Genomic DNA, 21,394 nt, shown 5'->3' on the forward strand with positions numbered 1-21,394 from the left:
AATTCAAGTAGCAAAAATGTTCTCATTTATCTTTAAAACACAAAGAATAAAGATATTGAGTAGTAATTAAGGTGACCTGTTGAGTACCACATTTCTTGCACACCCTAAATGAGGGCAGAGCGTCCTTTATGCTGTGGAAATGTTCCTATTACACAGCTGTCTGACATGGAAGATGTTATTGTTAGTGTTTTTGTTTTGGTGTTCTGCTTTGCAGCTGCACTCCCCCCAGGAACAAATGCGGGTGCTTCTGCTGACTCAGTCCTAGCTGTAGTCCCTTTAACACATTTGAGCCACCTGATTCTTGGAGTGCCTGGAAGTCATTTCCAGCCTAGTGTGTTTCATTTTGAAATACAGTCAAATAATACAGCCAGATGGAGCAGTAGATAGTCCTGAAGAAAATAAAATTTCAGGGTGAACTTTAAATAAAAAATGAAGAAGCAGAGCTAGAAGAAAAAGGGAGGAGGCTAACTTTGCTATGTCCCCAGAAAAGTATAAATTCCTTTGAAATAGTAGAGGGACTGGACTAAGGGAATGGTTTAAATGTGTTGGTGGAGAATAGGGGGTCAAGCAAATAGCAGGCAGCATGAGCCCACATTTCTGCTGGGATCGCCATGAACTTTAGCCTTTTCTAAAATAGGATAGATAGGATAGGATAGGATAGGATAGGATAGGATAGGATAGGATAGGATAGGATAGGATAGGATAGGATAGGATAGGATAGGATAGGATAGGATAGGATGCTTTGGGTAGAAGGGGCCTTCAAAGATCATTGAGATCAACTGCCTGGATGCTTCAGGGTTGTCAAAAAGTTAAAGTATAGCAATGAGGGCACTGTCCGAATGCATGTTGAACACAGCCATGGGACATCAATCACCTCTCCAGGAAGCCTGCTCCAGTGTCTAATGACCCTCATAATAAAGAAATTTTTTCTGATGTTCAGTCTGAGCCTCCTCCACCACAGCTATGTGCCATTCCTACACAGCTTGGCATTAGTTCCCTGGCAGAAGAGCCCAGAAAGTTGCAGAGAACAATGAAATTTCCTCTTGTCTCCTCCAGACTAGACAACCCAAATGTTATCAGCCTCTCATAGCTCTTTTACCAGCTTTGTTGCCCTCTCCAGACATTTTAAAGTAACTTAACATCCATTTTATATTGTGGAGCTCAAATCTGCTAAGTGAGTCTTCACCAAAGCTAGTTATAGCAGGAGAATCACCTGTTTTGTCAGGCTGACCATGATGTATTTAGTGCATCTCAAAATTCAGTATGCTTTCTTGCTTGCCAGTCACCAAGCCTGCTGTCACCATCACCCCCCAAGATATCTTTCTGCTGAGCTTCTCTCCAGCCACTTGTCTCCCAGACTGTGTCTGTGTCAAGCATTATGCTGTTCCAGGTGTAGAACTTAGCATTTTCCTGTTGGATTTCATGATGTCACTGGTTGCCCAGTTCAAGTCTATCCCTCTACAAGACCTCCCATGCCTCAAGAGAGTCAACAGCACCTCCCATTTTACTGTCATCAACAAACTTGTACTTAATGTTTTTCTGATACCACACAGACCATAGTCTTGGAGCTTCTGCCACAACTACATTAAGCAACCTTTGGGGTTTAATGGAGATTAAGGTCATGTACTCTGCTACCTAGGGCAGCGCAGTCCATACTCGTTCTCTGAATTCTCTTTCAAGTTATTGACTAAACCTTAAAAAAACTTATCTTTAAGTTTCTTAAAATGAGAAGTATTCAAGAATTCATCAGTAACCTTGGTATGTTTTATTAATACAGGCATTAATTATTGTTAGTATGTAGCCACTCTATTTTATATCTTGGCTGTACATAGATTGAAAGCAGAATTTTTTTCAGAGTTGAAGAAAAGATCTCACCCAAAAGGCGGTGATGTTTTCCTACCTCCATGTCAGTTTCTCTGCTTGAACATCACTGATTTCTCCCAGACTTGTTCAGGTAGAAAGTTCATTAGAGATGAGGACAGAACTGCATCTTTTAGGCATACATCATCTGCATGAAGTAGCTCGGTGTGGGTCACAAATAAATACTCCTCCCAAATTTGAGTTTCCTACTACTGTATTATCAAGGGCAGTATTATTCTACTTATACAGTGCTGCATACACCTAAGCTTCCTGCCATTAACATTTCCAATAGGTATGCTGGGTCATCACGGTCTGCAGCAGAGTATGAGGGTGTACCTGGGGTTGTGCTCACAGCAGCTGCACACAAGATTAAACGCAGACCACGAATGCTGCCTCCAAGCGTGCCAGGAGGAGCAGGCAGAGGAACATCTGGAAAGTTGTGGGAAGTGAGGAACAAATGGGATCTGTTCTAGGACATGGCACACTTCTCACATCGACAGCATTCAGACATGGGCATCTTTTCAGATCTGCAAAGCCCTTCTGAGTGAATAACTTTTTTCCTTTCCTTGTTTTTATCCTGCGTAATTGGATTTTTAACTGGTTATAAGAATATCTATTTACCTAAGCGTGACTTCTGAAATAATAATTTATCTGTATTAAACTTTCTCAAGTACTTAACCAATGGATCTAATTTGGCTACATAGATTTGCAGACACTCTCAATGTTTATTTTACAGTGTTAAATGTTTGCAGATCCTATTTTACTGTCTAATAGCACTGGATCATGTCCATTTTTCTTGCCATTCTATTTTCTCCTGAAGAAATTCACTGTATGATTTCCAAAATCTTAATTTCATCCTGATGTATTGAATGCAAGGCTCCTACTTAGGGAACAATGGAGTAGTGAGTAAAATTCAGTACACCTCCTGAATGTTTGTATTATGTGACTTCTGCAGTTTTCTACTGCTTTCATATCAGCAAGGATTACAAGCCTTTGCATACTCCTTATGCTATGCAAACAGACATGCGATCAAATTACCACGGTCTAAACAAGTTAATACAGGTCAGCTAAGAAGTAGTAATTATATGTGTATGTAGTACAAGCTAACATGAAATTATCTGTCTTATGTAATTCTTCTTCTTAAAATGCAAGCTTTAATCATAGTAGTTTGAATGTGCCAAACGTGAACATGCACATCTAGCTGGTGTCCTTTGGTACCTAGAGTCTTTTAAATCACTGCAAACGGGTGACACAGTTGAGCTTCATCATCATGTAAAATACAAGCATGTGTCATTTTCATACTTGACTAGGAGGGAGTGGTCCTTCAGCCCCCAAACTAGTTGACAATACTGTTTCTGTACATGTACACGACATGTAGGTGCTATTAGATATTTTGTAGGTTTGCTGTTGCAGTTTTATGTGATGTTTTGCAGCCTGCTGTGCAGGTATGATATTCTAGATCATAGAATTATAGAATGGTTTGGAATGGAAGGGATCGTAAAGACAACCCAGTTCCAACTCCTCTGCCATGGAGATGGACTCTTTCCATGTGACCAGGTTGCTCAAAGCCCTATCCAGCCTGGCCCTGTACAGGATAGGTTCTTACCAGCTTCTCTGGGCAGCCTGCACCTTACTATCCTTACAGGAAAGAATTTCTTCTGAATATCTAATCTGAATCTACCCTCTTTCAATTAAGATCTTTGCCACTTTGTGTATCCCTTCACTCCCTGATAAAAGTCTCTCTTCTTTTTTTCCTGTAGCCCCCCTTCATGTACTGGAAGGTTGCAATAAGATCTCCCTGGGGCCTTTTCTCTAGACTGAACAGCGTTAATTCTCTCAGCCTCGTTTCACAGAAGTACTCCATCCCCCAGTAATCCTCATGGCCTTCTTACTTCAACAGGTCCATGTTCTTCCAACAAGCCCCAGCATGTATGTGTGGGCCCAAGAGCTGAATGTGGTATTCTCAATGTTCTGATGAAGATGCTGTGCCAAGAAGCAGTGAAGTTTCCTATTTCCAGGCTGGAGAAGAGGAAACCCTTCAGTAGAAAGAGAAATCTTTTAGCTCTAATGATTAAGAGAGGTGATTTTGCTAAGAACACAGTGGGGATTACATTAACTTATTCAAGTTAGGAGAGCACAGAAAACTTGTGGAGTACTGAACATGGATGAGAAAAGAACACAAAGCACAGAGACAAATACTGGGCAAGTGAGATTGGCTTTCACATCCTTTATTTATCATCTTACCTAGAAAATAATTTTCCCAAATTAATTTTTCCTTGTGGTAATAAAACCTCATGCTAGGAACCAGGAATATCTGAATCTTTAGTATCCATCTCATGTCCTTTTTTAAGCAGTATATACTAATAACGTGGGTGCTCCTCTGTACTGTCTTAAACTCTAAACTATCCCTATCTTAAACAAAATGTATTTTTGACACAGTACCTTGACGTGTGTTTGGAAAGAATGTGTGAGTTGGTGGAATGGCTGATGAGCTTCAAATGTTTATAGTTGTACTCCGAAGAGCTGCTCATTTTGCAGTTGGACAAGGAACTATGGTAGCCCAAAAGCTCGGTTAAGGGATACACAATTGGGCACTTCTGTCTGACAGCACTTTCTTGGCCAACGCTTCTGAGCCTTCAATGACAATAAACTGAAGCATCGAGCAACTGAAGCATGAAGATGTGGAATGCACCTTTAAAGTGGGATTGCATACCCTTAGGCTGGAGAATTAGGAAGGTGAGAACCACACCGGAATATCTGGCCACAGAGGCTTGAATTGTACCATAAGCAAGATTGTGCATCATGCTCATTACCGCATTGCCATGTCTATTAAAATGGCCAGAGTGATGGTGACAACACAGAGGCCTGGAGGTGACCATCAATGATGAGAAGACATTGTGTCCTAGAGTACAGAGCAAAAGAGAAACTCTTTATCCTGCTTTTATTTCCATATCCATAGTACAATCTTACTCTAGTCAGTAGTCATGATTTCTAGTTGAGCACCAGTAATGAAGTGAAAATAGAGTTTGTGTCAGCTCCTTTACCTGCTGCATGCTGAAGTTAATTTTAGTGATTTTTTATCAGGAGATGTATAATTTTCTCTGTGCTTACTGATGTCTTTCCTCTCAGGTCACTTCTTATTCCAGTACTCTTGTTTGATGTTTGAGCTGAAATAAAGTTACACTGGTATAAAACTGTTGTTAAGTCTCAGTCATACAGTGTGTATGTGTAGAAATTCCCTTTTTTAATTTCTCTAGTAATACAAAATTGCTTTTTCTTCAGAGTAATAACGAGTTCCCATGATCAGCTGTAAGCAATTATTAAGCTGCCTGCTTGGATGATTTATAGCTTGAAGGGTGTGCTTTCTTTCAGGCTGCTTGCTAAGCCCAGAGAAAGACCCCTAGCTTGTGGTGATTATGCTATTTTATCACCTGCTGTGAACTAATTCTAGGAACTGGTCAGATATTTTTCCAAGAAAAACTCTTTGCAATGTGAAATCAATAATGTTAATACTCTCTTCCTTATTTTTTTCCTCTTTGTGTGTGGGAATAGACTTATGTGAAGAAGTGACTTTCGGGGAAAAGGTGCTTATTTTCAGGATGAAATTTCTGGTTCAAACCAGAGATGTCGGTAATATAAGGACAATAGAACAGGCCATGGTCCAGTGGAGATGGTACCCATGGGGAAAATAGCAGAATTTGAACAGAGTTCATGTTTTGAATCTGCTTCTAATCTAAACTCAGTGTGAATTTATTTGTAACCTGTGATTTGGACAGATATTTTCCTTGTCATGAAACACAGTGAAAAATCACATTACATAATGCATCATTTTTACTTAAAATTTTGACCAGTTCCTCAAGATAGGAGAATTGCTTCCTAGAGAGAGGCAATACGGAGTAATGTGACTATTTTCTACAGATTTTTTTTTTTTTTTTGATGTTTTAGCTTGTGTCTTTTAAGAGTAAAAAATTCAATGGTGAACAAATTGTGGCATGTTAATAGTTACTCTAAAGTTTCTTTTAAATCTACATGTATTAATCACCCTGGAGGTTTTGTTTGTGATAGTCATTTTGTGTGATCATCTGTTTTTAATTACCATATTGTTGGCCAACTGTCTGTCCCAGTGATTAGTGGTATTGTTATAAAAATATGTACACTCCCTTGGTCTGTGGGTGGTGGTGGCAGTTGTGTTGATAGTGTTCATGTCATTTTCATGGGACAGAGCCTTAAATGTTGTTTGGCTGCTTCATTTCAATCATATCACAACCCTTTTCATTTTTTGGATTATTTGCCACATTACACCGTTATAGGAATAAAACTTCAAAGGAAACATGGATTTCTCACCTCTTCTAATAATTGCACAGTGCTGAAGAATATAAGATACATGTGCTATCTGGAGATACTAGGAAACTGACTCACTCTCAGTAGTTGTCACTTCTAGTTTTGTGTGACTACCCTCTAAAACAATGAAAAATGGGTTTTAAGTTATACAGTGTGTTCTAAGAGACAGAATCAAGCCAGTAATGCTGGTGTCAGATGGCAAATAAAGGTTACATTAATCTTGTTTCATAAGAAATTCAAGCCATCAGAATGTTATTTCTATAGTATTTATACCATGTTCACACAATGTTTTTATGCACTTGTTTTTAAAGATTAGCACTAGAAAGCTAACTATTATTTTTAATCTGGACAGTATAACACAAAGTGAACCACTGAGCTACTGCTGAGAGTTGCCATTGAAACAGGCATACAGCTATTAACAGTGAAGCTAGTGCTGCAATTAACAAGAGTGAAGGAGAAAGACATTTCTGGGAAGTTCTGCAGGTTTTGAAATCTAGGGAGAGTTTTATAGTAGTGCGGAGTTTTGGACAGGGAGCTTTTAGCAACACTGTGAAGAAAAGTGCAATGAATGAATCATCCCATGCAAAGACAACTTCACAAAAGAATTATTTTTTCCCTGTTTGTTTACAAACAAATCCCACAGGCAAAATGTTCTCTACTGCATCAGTTCAGCAAAAATGTTGCTTTGGCTGGCCGTGTTCTATATAATACTGGCAAAGAACTGCATTTGTGTCTAACCTGAGTAACAATTCATAGTCACTCCAATGTTTATAACAAACACCTTTTGTGCATTCCAGCTAAAGCTGCCAGAGAAATTTTGGAGTACTTATTGATTTTTAAAATTGGTATGTTATTCTTTGTCCAGCAGAAGAATACAGTGATATAAAGCAGCAGAAAGCTAGTTGGAGTTTAGGCAAGAAATTCTATATTGAGCTTTTCATTGACTTGCTATAATGAAGCTGAGTGAAACTTGCTTAATAGTACTGTACATCTTTATTCAAGATGAATGCAGAAAGCAAACAAGAACCCTCATTAAATATCAGTAGAAATAATAGTCATCTTTTCCTTCTAACAGTTTTCCCTTCCTATGAATCTTGTGGTTGTCAGGATAAGCAAGGGAAGGACTGGAATGACACTGAGATGCTGCATGGATAATAATAGATGCATGCTAATAATAATAATAATAATAATAATAATAATAATGCATGCTAAACTAGTTTACTAAGATCTGTAAGGTAGGTAACACTCGGGCATTGCCAGATTCTCCATCCCAGATGCTAACACACTGAAGCATGAAGATAATTCCTGTCAGATGGTCCAGGCACAGCAGAAGCTCCATGAAGGCATCTCTGGAATAGCCTGAAATTCCCGTTTGGAAAGCTCCTGAAGGAATTGAGAAAAGGTTTTGATGTGAGAGTGGCTGGGATCTCAGGCAATCATCTTGCTGCAATCCCTTGTGCCACCTCTGCAGAGACCAGCTGACAGCTCCAGGACCACACCAATGCTCCAGCACATCCAAACACAGCTCTAACACTGCAGCTACAACTATAGGATGAGTTGAATTTAATCCTTATCTCAAAAATTTAATTAAACAGTTCTTGCCACCAAGTGGGGAAAAAAGAAAAAAGAAAAAAAAAAAAAAAAGCAATAAATCAGATTTGATAGGGTTGATGATCTACTTCTGTAGATGTATGGCCTAGGTAGGGGGCCCAGGAGAACTTTGTGATGTTCAACAAATCGAAGTGCAAGGTCTTGCACATGGATCATGGCAACCCCACTACCAGTACAAACTGGAGTGTGTAAGTATTGAGCACAGTCCTGCCAAAAAGCACCTGGGGGTACTGGTGGATGGAAAGCTGGACATGAGCCAGAAATTTGCCCTCACCACCAGAACGCCAACTGTATCCTGGGCTGCATCAAAAGAAGAATGGCTAGCAGGTAGAGGGAGGTGTTCCTGCCCCTCTGCTCTGTGCTGGTGAGGCCTCACCTGGAGTACTGAGTCTAGATGCGGAGTCTTCAGTACAGGAGAGACATAGATCTGTTGGAGCATGTCCAGAAGAGGGCTACAAAAATGATCCATGGAATTGAATACTGTTTTGAGTACAAGCTGAGTGAGATTGGGCTGTTCAGATTGGAGAAGAGAAGGCTCTGGGGAGAGCTACTAGCAGATATTCAATACCTGAAGGGGGGCTATAAGAAAAAGAAGGATCAGACTCATTAGCAGGGTCTGCTATGATAGGACATGGGGTAATGGTACCAAACTAAAGGAGGGGAGATTTAGATCAGATATGAGAAAAGGTTTTTTACCATAAGACTGGTGAAGCAGTGGAACAGGTTGCCCAGAGAGGTGGTGGATGACCTTTACCTGAAAACACCCAAGGTCAGGCTGGACAGGACTCTGAGCACCCTGACCTAGCTGTGGTGTCCCTGTTCATTGCACGGGAGTTGGACTGGATGACCTTTAAGGGTCTCTTCCAACTCAAATGATTCTGTGATTCTGTGATTCTATGATTCTATGAAGGAGGTTGGTTGTATATATTGTGTGTGTTTGAAGTGGGGAATGAACTCAATTTCTCTGGCCATTTGAAAAATGTTGAATGTTCACATGATAATATGGTTCTTATACACTAAAGTGCAATGAAAGTAAGAAATACTCTACTAAGCATTTTGTACTTAGAATCCTGATTTTTCCTTGCACTAAGGCTATTCTGTGTCAGTCCAGACGTAAACTGAGTACTTGAAGCAAGTGCTTATTTCGCTGAAGTTTTCCTCGGGTCAGGATGAAGAGACACAAGTTTAAGGCAGATTCAGTCACTAGGGGAAACCCAAGCTAGCTCTGTGTCAACAGTCTTGTTTTCTCTTGCTCTTAGGAAGTGTTTCCATTCTGGCAGGAGAAGACAGCTTTCCAGTGTCCTCACTTCTGCACACTGTATTGAAAGCAGGGAAAGTAAATGGAACAGCTGGTACATTAAAATCATGCCTTCTAAATCACTTCACTGTGGTGATAATGGCTCTATCAATATCCTCTTTCACTTGTCGGCTACATAGCCATTTTTGTTCGAGTATTCGCAGGTCTCTTTATGTCACAAGATGTCTACAGCTGAAAGCAGTATTGTCCATGTAGTTCAAGTGAAAAAGGACATTTCTATTTTTGTTTAAGATTGTTCTTCCGCTTTTAATATGAAACATGAGTGTTAATGGAAGTGTTAAAGAGGACTTTTGCATCTCTGAAGTGATTCTTGACAGAGGAAAGAATTGTTATCTGATGTCAAAGGTTTGTGCTTTACCCTTAGTTCAGGTCATGTGAATCTCTTTTTCTATCCTCTCTGTCTCATCAAACAAAATATGGTCTTTTTTCTCAAAATTTTTCTTCTTTTAGTCTTCTCCACTTGTCTACAAGCCAGTAGTGAGAAGCTAAAAACAGTGCCAGGAAAAGGAATAAAAGGAATTAAAGTAATACCTTACAGCTATCTTTATAATAACCAGTAGTGTTTCCTAGGAGGAGATGTTGAGCAGAGAAATGGTGTTGAGGATCTAATGTACAAAGTTTGTACATCATGCTGCTGGGTTTTTTCCAGCTTGCTCTTGCCGGGTCCATGAGCTGGATGCTCAGTAGTAGCTGGAGCTCACCTTCTGTTTTAGTTTGTTCAAAGGGGAGTACAGTGTGTGCTCTCTGTGACTGCTCGTGTTGTGAATCAAAATAAGTAAATGGGTGCTACTGGGATATTTGTTTCACTAACATTCTTCAGGGCGAAACTGAAGTGCCAATCTAGGCACATCCTCATTGTTTGTGTTATCTTCAGTGCAATTTGTCATTATGACATCAAATCAGCAAAACACAAAAATACTACTACAAGGTAAGACATTTTTTTCTGATTGAGATCTGAGTTATAAATTTATGTTCATCACCCTAGAGGGATTTGTCAGTAGAGGCAAGTTATTTTCTTCCATGTACATGTTCGCACATATGAGAGTAGGTTTATGGAGCTCAATGGATACAGCATTATGAAAAACTTGTAGAATAACACTAGAGTCAGGGGTTCAGTTTAAAATTGCGGTAGAAGATACTAAAATGTGCCAACCAAGAACACTCTGAACAACTTTGAAAGCTTTGCCTTATCTTTGCTCCTTGAATCATATTTTGGAACAACCTGGTATCTTACTCTTCTTTCATTATTTCACCACACCTTTGACTTATCTGAATTCTGACACTTAGCGAGTGTTGAGTGGCAATGATACTGGAGATAACAGAGGAAAAAATGTGATATCTTAAGATGACATGTGGATGGTAGTCACACTGCCATTTCATTTCGACTATGATATCAATAACTGTTGCTGCCAGCTGTCCAGTATTCTGAGCATGTGTCTCTCAAACATTTATTTTCTGTTGTAGCTTCAAAATACCCAGCAAATTAAGTGTAGATTATCCTCAGCAGTCTTGAACTGATAGTCTTCGCTTATTTTGCAATTAAAAATAATGATCCAATAGATACTTTAGTCTAATTTAAACTATATAGTATCTTTTTGGTAGAAGGACTGAAAATGGATAGCTTGTTAGTTTGAAGGCTTTAATTCAAATAAAAATTTTTTGTGAGATGGAAATAATGATCCAGTGAATGGAAATATATTATATTGACAAATATAGATTCTGTGTCTGTGTGTAACAGAATGGAAAAATGAAATACAATACATATGCATTACTTTCCAGTGCCTAGAAGACTTCAGTGAATCACAGATTTTGTGTTGAATCTGTGCAGTTTTAAATGCACGCCAGAGTGAAAACTTTAAAAATTCTCTACTTGTGAATAGACTGCTCTTCGTTCCTTTTAGGTTTATTTTCAAAAGTGATTTTATTTCTTTGTTCTTCTAAGAAGGTTCTACAAAGTAACATAAGCCTTAAATATCTGCGTTGTATGTTCCTTCTGCTACTTAAAGCATCTATTTCCATTTCTTCCTACAGATTCTAATTGCACAGAAGGGTGTGGGGATACACATGTGCATGTATGTGTGCATGTAATATCTTGCTTCCTCTTTTCAAAGCATTGTCCAAACACCAGCTAATTGATTTGACATGCTAAAAGGAAAACTCAGAGCAACGAAGTCATTTTGGTATGAAAGACATTTCCAGTCATCTCCGCTCAATAATCACAACCACAGTTTCAAAGATGATACAGATGCAAATTGAAATGTGATTTTGTTCTATCTGGATTTGATTTCTTTCCCCTTTAACTCCATAATACTCATCTTCCTTTTCCTGCTGGGATCAATGATGGCTAGAATTGGCACGTACAATGAAGCTATACAAGACCAGAGAGATTGAATTTTACTTTAGGGATAAAACTCCAGTTCCCTCTTCCTCTCCTTCAGTGGGATTGGCCCTAATTTCTGCATATTCTGTAAGTTATATCCAAAATGCAGGCCTGAATAAAATCTTCTAGGAGGAGGAGGAATCACAATTCTTACCTTCTAGCAGGCCCCCTTCTGAGATCATCCTTCTCTTATCTCTTTCCAAATTCTGTTCTTCCATATGGCAGTACAATAAATTGTTGCCGACTAGTGAATAACCCGACAACTCTTACAGAAGATAAATCACACTGCACATCTTGAAATTCCTAAGCATATTCCTCCTCTGAAACACAGCAAGCATCAAGTCTGTACAGATGGAAATATTTTTAATACCTTAACTAGCTCAAACATTTTGTTGACTATGTGAAGTACACAAGGAACTTTGAAATTTTATGTGAAAGTCTCTCGGATGCTACTTTAAAAAATCTAGAAGACTTGTGTGACTCCATCTCCTCATAGCTGTATATAATAGTATGTATCATGGCAGAGAGCTTCAGCAATATTTTCTTCCCTGCTTGTGAAACACAGAAATTATGACGATTCGTCATCTGCTGCACAGAAGGTGATGACTCTGGACCATTATTTTGTCTACTTGCCCTACCCATTTTCTTCCATATGGCTGACTTGAGAGCCAGCAGCAGCCTGCTTTAAGTATTACCAGGCACAGCATATGACCCAACAGGTCTACCTCAATGCACAACATGAGAGTAGAAGATACATAGATGTTGGAGGAGGTCATTGAGAACACAGTATGAAGGAAATGGGGAGAGTCTAGTTTTTGAGTGGACTTGGAGCTTAACAAGTCCACTCCTGAGGCTCTTTGCCACAATCTCCAAGTGGGACCTTTCTCTTCAGCAGCAGTGTAGAGGATGTTCTTTATACCCTGTCCCATTCGTACTGGCCCTAGGGACATGGCACGGGCTATTTCCTGTTTAATCTGTTCAAAAGCCTGCTGCTACTCCAGGCCCCATGTAAACTCATTCTTCATTCACGTCACATGATAAAGGAGGCTTACAATGAGGCTATAGTTTGGAACATGCATTCTCCAAAAGCCCACTGCGCCCAGAAAAGATTGTGTCTCTCTCTTGCTAGTGGGTGGAGACATGGCAGTGATTTTGTCAATCACATCTGTTGGGATGTGACGACGGCCATCTTGCCACTTTATACCTAGGAACTGAATCTCCTGAGCAGATCCTTTCACTTTGTTCTGCTTAATAGCAAAACCAGCACACAGAAGAATTTGGATTATTTGCTCTCCTTTCGTGAAGACTTCTTCTGCTGTATCACCCCACGCAACGATATCATCAATGTACTGCAGGTGCTCAGGAGCACTGCCTTGTTCCAATACAGTTTGGATCAACCCATGGCAAATGGTTGGGCTGTGTTTCCACCCCTGGGGCAAACTGTTCCAAGTATACTCCATGTGAAAGCAAACTGTGACCTACATTCTTCGGCCAAAGAATGGAAAAGAAGGAGTTAGCAATGTCAATGGTGGCATACCATTTCACTGCCTTTGACTCTAGTTCATATTGGAGCTCTAACATGTCCGGCACAGCAGCACTCAGTGGGGTTGTGACTTCATTCAGGCCACAGTAGTCCACCGTCAGTCTCCATTCTCCACTGGCTTTACGCACTGGCCATATGGGCTGTTAAAGGGTGAGTGAGTTTTGCTGATCACCCCTGACCCTCTAGTTGACGAATCAACTTATGAATGGGGAGCAAGGAATCCCTGTTGGTGTGGTACTGCCGTCTGTGCACTGTTTTTGTGGCAATCGGTACCTGTTGCTCTTTTACTTGCAGCAATTCTACAACAGACGGATCTTCTGATAGGCCGGGCAAAACAGACAGCTGCTTAATGTTGTCTGTGTCCACAGCAGCTATCCCAAAGGCCCATCGATACCCCTTAGGATCCTTGAAATGTCCCCTTCTGAGGTAATCGATACCTAGTATACATGGAGCCCCTGGGCCAGTTACAATAGGATGTTTTTGCCAATCCTTACCAGTGAGGCTTATCTCGGCCTCCAACATAGTCAATTCTTGAGAGCCTCCAGTCACCCCGGAAATATGGATTGATTCTGTCCCTTCATGACTCGAGGGCATCAGAGTGCACTATGCACCAGTATCCACCAGTGCCTTATATTTCAGTGGTTCTGACGTGCCAGGCCATCGAATCCACACAGTCCAATATACTCGATTATCCCTTTTCCCCCCCGACTGAGGGCAGGGCCCCTCTATTCATTACCTGTGATAACTGAAGCAACTGCACTGGTGGTTGATCTGTTTTGTAATTCTTTCACCCGTGCTCGTAGTACAGGAGTAGCTTGGTCGTGCCATTTTCTCATGTCTTCTCCATGGTCACGTAGGTAACGCCACAAGGCAATTTGTGATGTACTGTTCCTCACTGGAGCCGGAAAGCGTTTGCCTTTAATAGCTGAGATTTTTGATGGTGCCCGTGAGCAGGGGGGTTCATCATCATTAATTAGTTGGATTCGCATTAGTTTGATCAGCTCCTTCATTAGACTCTTTTGATTATCCTGATCTTCATTGAGCGTTTCTGATACTGCCACAGGTTTGTCATGATTAATCAGTAGAGACATTTGCTCCTGCATTTCATTCAGTTGGTCCGTTATTTGTGAAATGGCGGCAATGGAAACGTGAGTTGGGGGTAGCTGTTGTTGGTAGTTTTGGAGTGTAAGAATCAATTCAAAAACTAAGGGTATTCTCTCTTGTTCCTGGTATCTGTCATTAGCTGACAATAGTGTACCGGCCTATCTGTTTGGTGCTGTTGTTATGAGTCTCTGCCATATCTCAGGCGTCGTCCTCACTCTCTCAGGGTCGCGGTCTTGTCGTGGGTGGTTAGGAACAAAGTTAGGGTCAAACAACATTTCCACCACAGCCATTTCCCTCAAATACTGGATACCCTTTTCAACTGTATCCCATCTTTTCATCACAGGCTTCAAGCCGTCTTTGAAGCGATACCTTTCTTTCACGGCTATTAACACTCGTTCCCAGAGGGTGGCAGACTCATCCAATATCGACTAATTCCTCGGACAATAGCTGGGTCTCTGGCAATGGCTCCTAGTTGGCGAGCTTCATTACCATCTAGAAACAAATTATTGGCCCCACAGTCCCAACAATGAAGCAACCAGGAAACAACAGTTTCATTTGGGCCCCGTGTGAACTCCTTTCTTGAGCCTTGGATTTCAATCATCTTCAGAGGCCGACGAGTAGTAATAAGGACTTCCTCATCATCACTCTCTTCTGCATGTCTCTTAGTTTTTCCTTTTGCTTTTCGTGATGGTGGTGGTTCTGAGGAGGGACCCTCACCTGGATCTTCCTCCACCCCTCCTTCACTTCTTCTCTTTTCCGTTCTAGGCACGTGGACACTTGTTTCCATTTCTTGCCTTCCACAGGAGCAACTGATATTGTCACTGGTGTCTCTTGTAACTGATCAGATTTGACTTGGAGATTCTCCATTTTGGCTTGAACCTCAGCTTGGAAACTCTCTCTCTCCAGAATAGTATTATACAGGGCACGGTAAGCACAAGCCAAACCCCAAATAAGTTGTACCTCCTTAGATTTATGTAAGCCACGCTGTCCCTGACTCAAATACTGACTTAGTTTCTCAGAATCCCACAGGTGTTCAAGAGTAAAATCCCATGACATTGCGGGTCCCCTTGCTTTTAAGATCTTTCCTAAACCTCTCCATATTCCCTGCCAGTCAGCATTCTCTGATTCTGGAGGAGACTCCTTCCCTTTGTAAAGGAATACAATCCAGGAAAGCAATAGCACGCACCCCAACATGAGTATTAAATTCGAGATTCGAAAACTGTCTGACAAACCAATAAGAAAGCCTGGAGACTGGTCTGAACATCGTGCTGTTCATAAAATTAGCCATTCCATCTGCGATGTAAATGTCAAAATTCAAACCATACCACATTGCATACAGGTACCATGCAGGTGTCTCCGTCAATGCAAGATAACACAATATAATACAATCTGATTGAAATTGAGACTAATAAATCAAATAAAATAGGAGAGAGAGAGTTCCCGAGACCGATTCAAACCTGAAAAGCTTGGAACGGCCAGGAAAGCACCCTCCAGCACCTATTGCCAGGCAGTAAGAGACTGCCCCACCCGGAAGAGCCAGATCCCATGACTTCTGTAATGTATACGATAGGTGCCTGGAATTGGAACATTAACACTTTAACTCCCAGTACACTACATGATGTTTTGATGCAGAATATTGAGAACCAAAAACAAAAAAAAACATAAAACCATGACACAACTAACGAGGATAGAACCAAAATATGCAATAAAAGGGTTTCTGAAAGTACTCACCAACTGATGTTCCTTCATATTTCACAGTGGACATAAACTTTCCAGGAGCAGATTTTCTTGTATTTTGTCTTTCCAGATCGGTCAAATTCAAAATTGCCATTAAAATATCACCTTTTTGCATTTTGTCTAGTGTTCACAGGTAATTAACACAGGTATTAACATCTCTTGTAGAAACTCAAGATCCATTTGCATCCTATAAATAAAGATGTCAGGACTCTGCAAGAAGGAGACACCCTAGTTGTGGCTGACTGGAGCTGCCCAGTTGAATTGGCTTGTTCAACAGCATTGTAAGAATAAACAGTGAAATCGTACTCGTGCTCTCCCACTAGGACATCTTTGTATAATCACATTCAGGTAGCCACAATCATACAAGACTATGCCAGAATATCAAAAAAGTGAAGAAGTCAGTATTTGACTATTTGTTATTTTCCTATAAATATGTGTTATTTATTAATGCTTTAGTATATCAGTCAGATGAAAGTTTTCAGTAGGAAACAGCTGTTGAATAACCTCCTGAAGTTTCCAAATGTAGGAAAATATCCTTCTGTAGATTCCAAATTAAAAAAAAAAAATAGGGGGGAGGGGGAGAAAAGGAAAAAAATGGAGAGGGGAGAGGAGAGGAGAGGAGAGGAGAGGAGAGGAGAGGAGAGGAGAGGAGAGGAGAGGAGAGGAGAGGGAGAGGAGAGGAGAGGAGAGGAGAGGAGAGGAGGGGAGAAGAGGAGAGGAGAGGAGAGGAGAGGAGAGAGGAGAGGATGTCTTGGCCTCATCATCCTTTAGTATAGCAGAATTAACTCAGTGTCTGCCATGCAATTTGGATCAGGAGCATTTGAATGGTATCTACTGGTTGTCCTGATACTTCGAGCTCTGCTTTACGGTCTCGGGGTGTATGATGATAAAGGATACACACAGTGTTACACACAGTGTGCTTCAGTTATTACAGGCAGCCTGGGGCTGTTCAGAAGGAAAATTCATGAAAGACATTGATGCCTTCATCATCATTTCTACCAGCACCCTCTGTCCCTTCCAAAACTACCTGTCAACCAAGATGCATTTTTTCTTGCCTGGACTTGATTGTTTCTGGTTATTTCTGAATGAGGACAGGAATTGTTCCTGTAGTCTTTGAGAGGCAAATGAAAGCATAAAGAAAATTATTGATTTTCCACACTTATAAATGAGGTGTAGTGTCATGATCTACTCTGTATTTAAATCTGAAAGGCTAACAATCAGCTTTCCAGTGCTGTTCTGTGGCTGGCTGGGAAGTACTCCACAGGGATACTTCACACCGTGCTTTTAGTAGACTCATTTCTTTTTTTTTTTTTTACCCTTCCTAAGGTAAAGATTATATTATAAAGGACTTGCTTTTGTTGTTTTAGCAAGCAGAGCCGGCTGGCAGACAGTTTTGTGTTTATATCGTAGTTGTTTCTTCTCCAGGGCAGTGGAGCATTGCGCAAAACTCTATTGTTCTGTCCAGATCAGGAAAATTGCTTTCCTCTCTGCTGCAGTTGTAAAAACGACAGCTTGTGGGACCAGAGATCTGTCTCAGATGTGCACTGCTGTAGGAAACACCTGGATACAGTAGACAGTTTAACATTGATAATGGTATAAGAGTGGGAAAAAGTATGCAGGGGGAGAATCATTATTCCTTATACAGAGTACAGGCAGTATTTTGCAGCCTCCTTGGTGATGTTCCAAAAGAAATACACAAAATAAAAACAGGAGAAGAAAACTCCAACAAAAAATATTCTGAACAACCTTACTCTGTCTATGAAAAAACTAATCTAGGAGACTCATTGTCAGTTTCAACTACTTTATTCTGTGAATGGATGCATGGGTTAGGGTTTAAGAACATCTGAAACTCAGTGCATCAACTGATGATGGGGGCAAACTTCTCTTGGTGTTGCTTGTCATCCCATCTCTGTCTTGCAGAGTGTGAATACTCTTTCAGGCATTTACAAGGGATAACCTGTAAAGCAACAACCCTGGGAGATGGCTTTTCTGTCTTCTTAATGACACATTCCTAAAACAGCTTATCTGCTCCTTTGTCTCGAATACCTGAAGATGGATTAGGCTGTGTTGTTAAAATCTGTTAGACTTTTTCATCCTTTTCAGTCAAAAGAATTTTTCACGAAGTATTGTGATCTTGTATGGCAGGACTGTGTTCTCTGGTCTCCATCCTTATCATTGTTTTGACCTGATACGCTAAGAAAAAAACAGCATGAGGAGGGGAATATGTGATATTGTGGTTATGATTGCCCATCGTGCTGATGCGAACTAAAATATTCTGTTTTAGCTACATTTTTAAGACTTTCTGGCTTCAGGCCCAGGTGTTCAATCTAATAAATCTTTCTAATGAGAACATAATCAAGATCTTAAGCTGATTTGAAACACTATAATACAAAATCTTTTACTCCAGTGATCTCAGTGGGGCCAGAATGCAGTGGCTGTAAATTGGCAGGGATCCATGAAGCCTCACCCAATTTTGCTGCAGTGTAACAGTGAGCTGAATGATGCTTTCAGTTTGTTAAGTGACTGGTGTAGACTGTGTATCCATCCCAGGAACACAATGTGCAAAAGTCGCAGCTTGGCTCTAGATGAATATCAGTGCTCTGTGAATCACTGCTGAATCCCACGTACTCCTGAGCCAAGTGGGCCTAGGAAAAGCCAGGTCAGTTTTGCTTATTGTTGAGTTTCCAAGGTGTTTCTGGAATGTGGAAGTTCCTGCTCTTTTTGGACTCTGCAGTTCTAAAGCCAAGGCTAAGCTGGATATTTCCCTTTCCTTAATTTACATTTTCAGTGGTTACATGATGAATACATGAACCAGACAGTAATTTCAGAAGAATTTCTCATTCCCTTTTTACTAAAAAATGCTAGAAAACTTACAGACCCCTTTCCTAGACTCTCTGCTCCATGCTCCAATCGTGACCTCATTCTTCCTGTGAGTCCTTCCTTGGAGAGTGTCCTAGGCCTGGCGGGTTCATTTATCTTTTTTCTTCCTCCAGGTTGGTCTTCTGGCATGTGGTCTGGATGCTCTCTTTTGTCAGTCCAGTTTCCTTATTGAATATTACTATCTTTTTCTGATCTTTTTGCTAGAAACAGAATTGAATTTCAGCCACCAGATGGGCCCACTGCAATATATCACTAGCCCAGTTACTGAGATATTCAAGGTGGCTTTGATAGGAGTCATCTTGATATACCACGATTAGATACTACTCTCTGTTCTATTACCTCATGGAGGAATAGAAAATATTGTTGTTAATGAGTTTAAGCAATTTATACAAAAATGAGGTTCACAACCCAAGCAGACAAGAGCAAAAAACAGAGATGCTGCATTCTACTGTATGCTTTTCTTAATGTACAAATGAGTAACAGTGTGTCTGTTTTCACGTGTAAAAAAGCAGAGCCTCATCCTTTTAAAATTAGATATAATTTGAAAGTATATAAGTAGAGAATACTGAAGAGGAACAGCTAACTTAGTTCCTAATATAACACAAGGCTGTCCCCACTGAATGAACTATACAGAAAAAGATTCTCTTTCCAAGAAAATGTTAAATGTTATGCCTGTCCCATGATAGTAGATTTTTATCACTTCCATCAGAATAAACTAGTTCACATTCAGCCATACATACGAGGAATTAAAATTAAGTTATTATTGAAATTACGTGATAAAACGGATGCTTTGGGATATGTTACATTAGCTATTACCTTATTCATTTATGCTATTATCTTACTCTGTCCTTTAACTGAACAACCAAACACTCACACATGTTTATTATTGTAACACAACACTTAAGATGGTATCAAACAAAATGTAGTTGTACAGTATTCTACTCTTTAACCAGAAATAGCAAAGCTCTAGTGTAATATTCATTCTATCACCTTCTATCACCAATAGGTGAAGATGTGTTTTCACATGAGGTACCTGTAGTCACTGAATATCTGGCCCTTAGCCCAGAGAACTAAAATTTCTGGCCAAGTGTTTTCTGTGGCTTAATCCTAAGGATAATTGTCTGAAAGTGCTTCTGCCTATACTCAAACATCTTGGAGACACAAATCAAGGCTAAATCATATCTAGGGACCTGAACCACTTGGTCATTGGCAGAGTCAATTAAAATGTTCCCATTTGTCTCACTACATTTTGGGCCTTGTCTTCAGTTACCTTGGGGAAGTCTCACCGTGTATCTTGTTGCATCAGTAACAGAAAACTGTGTCAGAGGTCAACACCAAGGCCCAAGCCTCTAAATATCATCTGCAGCCTGAACAGTGAGGGCACCCCAAGCAAATCTGTGATGACATTAAACTAGTGGGAGTGACTAAAATGACTCCTCAGTCCAGTGACCGCAGTAAAGTTGATTGCACCAATGGAACAACTGCGAGGCTCAGTAAAGAAGGATTGTGTATCTAGAGGAGTAACCCCTGCTTTGATCAGGGAAGCGACTGGCTCAGGAATGAAAATGCAAACTTTATACTGGCATACATTACAAGGACCTTTGTCAGCAGATGGAAGAGAATCATAGAATCATAGAATCATTAAGGTCAGAAAGACCAATAATTTCACTTAGTCCAACTGTCAGCCCATGCCTGTGACCACTTTGGACCATATCCCTCAGTGCCACATCTATCCTTTTCTTGAACACTTCCAAGGATGATGACTCCACCACCTCCCTAAACAGACTTTTCCGATGCCTCATCACTCTTTTGGAGAAGAAATTTTTCCTAACATCCAACCTGAACCTCCCCTGGCACAACTAAAGTCCATTATCTCTCATCCTATTACTGTCACCTAGGAGAAGAGGCTGACCCCCACCTCACTACAACTTCTTTTAAGGGAGTTTTAGAGAGCAATAAAGTCTCCCCTGACCCTCCTTTTGTCCTCATCTATTGAGCAGTGGTGAGGCTTCACAACACTGTGCCAGACAGAGCTGCAGGTGACCTCATCTACTTGGTGATATTCCTGCTGTGCGTGGGGAGTATGGACTTCAGCGGTCTCTTCCAACCAACAGTGTTGTGATTTTGTGATTACAACTATCATACCTAAAATCATAAATTGCAAAGTATTGGATAATAAGACCAAACTAAAAACATATTAAAAAAATAAACAGGCAGATCAAATACACAACAGAAAAGAGCTGAATAAAATTAACACTGGAAAATTCATTCATACTGGAACCAAACCTACACTCTGGCTGCTGTTGGGGAATCCTGAGAGACAGGCAAGAGAAAGAAAAATGCTAGATAGGGAGAGATAAAATTAAATGAAACAAGAGGAAGGACTCCAATAAGTCACAGTTAATTAAGAGCATAAATAGCAAACATTTGTCTTATGACGATTCCCAGCACACTGCTAGCTTGAAAATCAGCTCTGGAAGTGAAAGGTAGAAAACATCCATTCCTTTTTCAACCTTTGTGTATCAAACCCACTGTGTTAATCTGTCGTTCAGTACTATTGTCTTTCCATACATATACATAATGGAGTGGAAGATACTCTGTCTGAGACCTCAGTTCCATC

General features: G+C 40.4%; 1 pseudogene; it reads right to left on the reverse strand.

The window, feature by feature from the left end:
* Positions 1–203: 203 nt before the first annotated feature.
* LOC146544789 (uncharacterized) lies at positions 204–15,675 on the reverse strand (annotated as a pseudogene).
* Positions 15,676–21,394: the final 5,719 nt, after the last annotated feature.

The sequence above is a fragment of the Meleagris gallopavo genome, chromosome 3, assembly GCF_905368555.1.
Source record: "Meleagris gallopavo chromosome 3, MGAL_WU_HG_1.1, whole genome shotgun sequence".
NCBI classification, from domain to species: domain Eukaryota; kingdom Metazoa; phylum Chordata; class Aves; order Galliformes; family Phasianidae; genus Meleagris; species Meleagris gallopavo.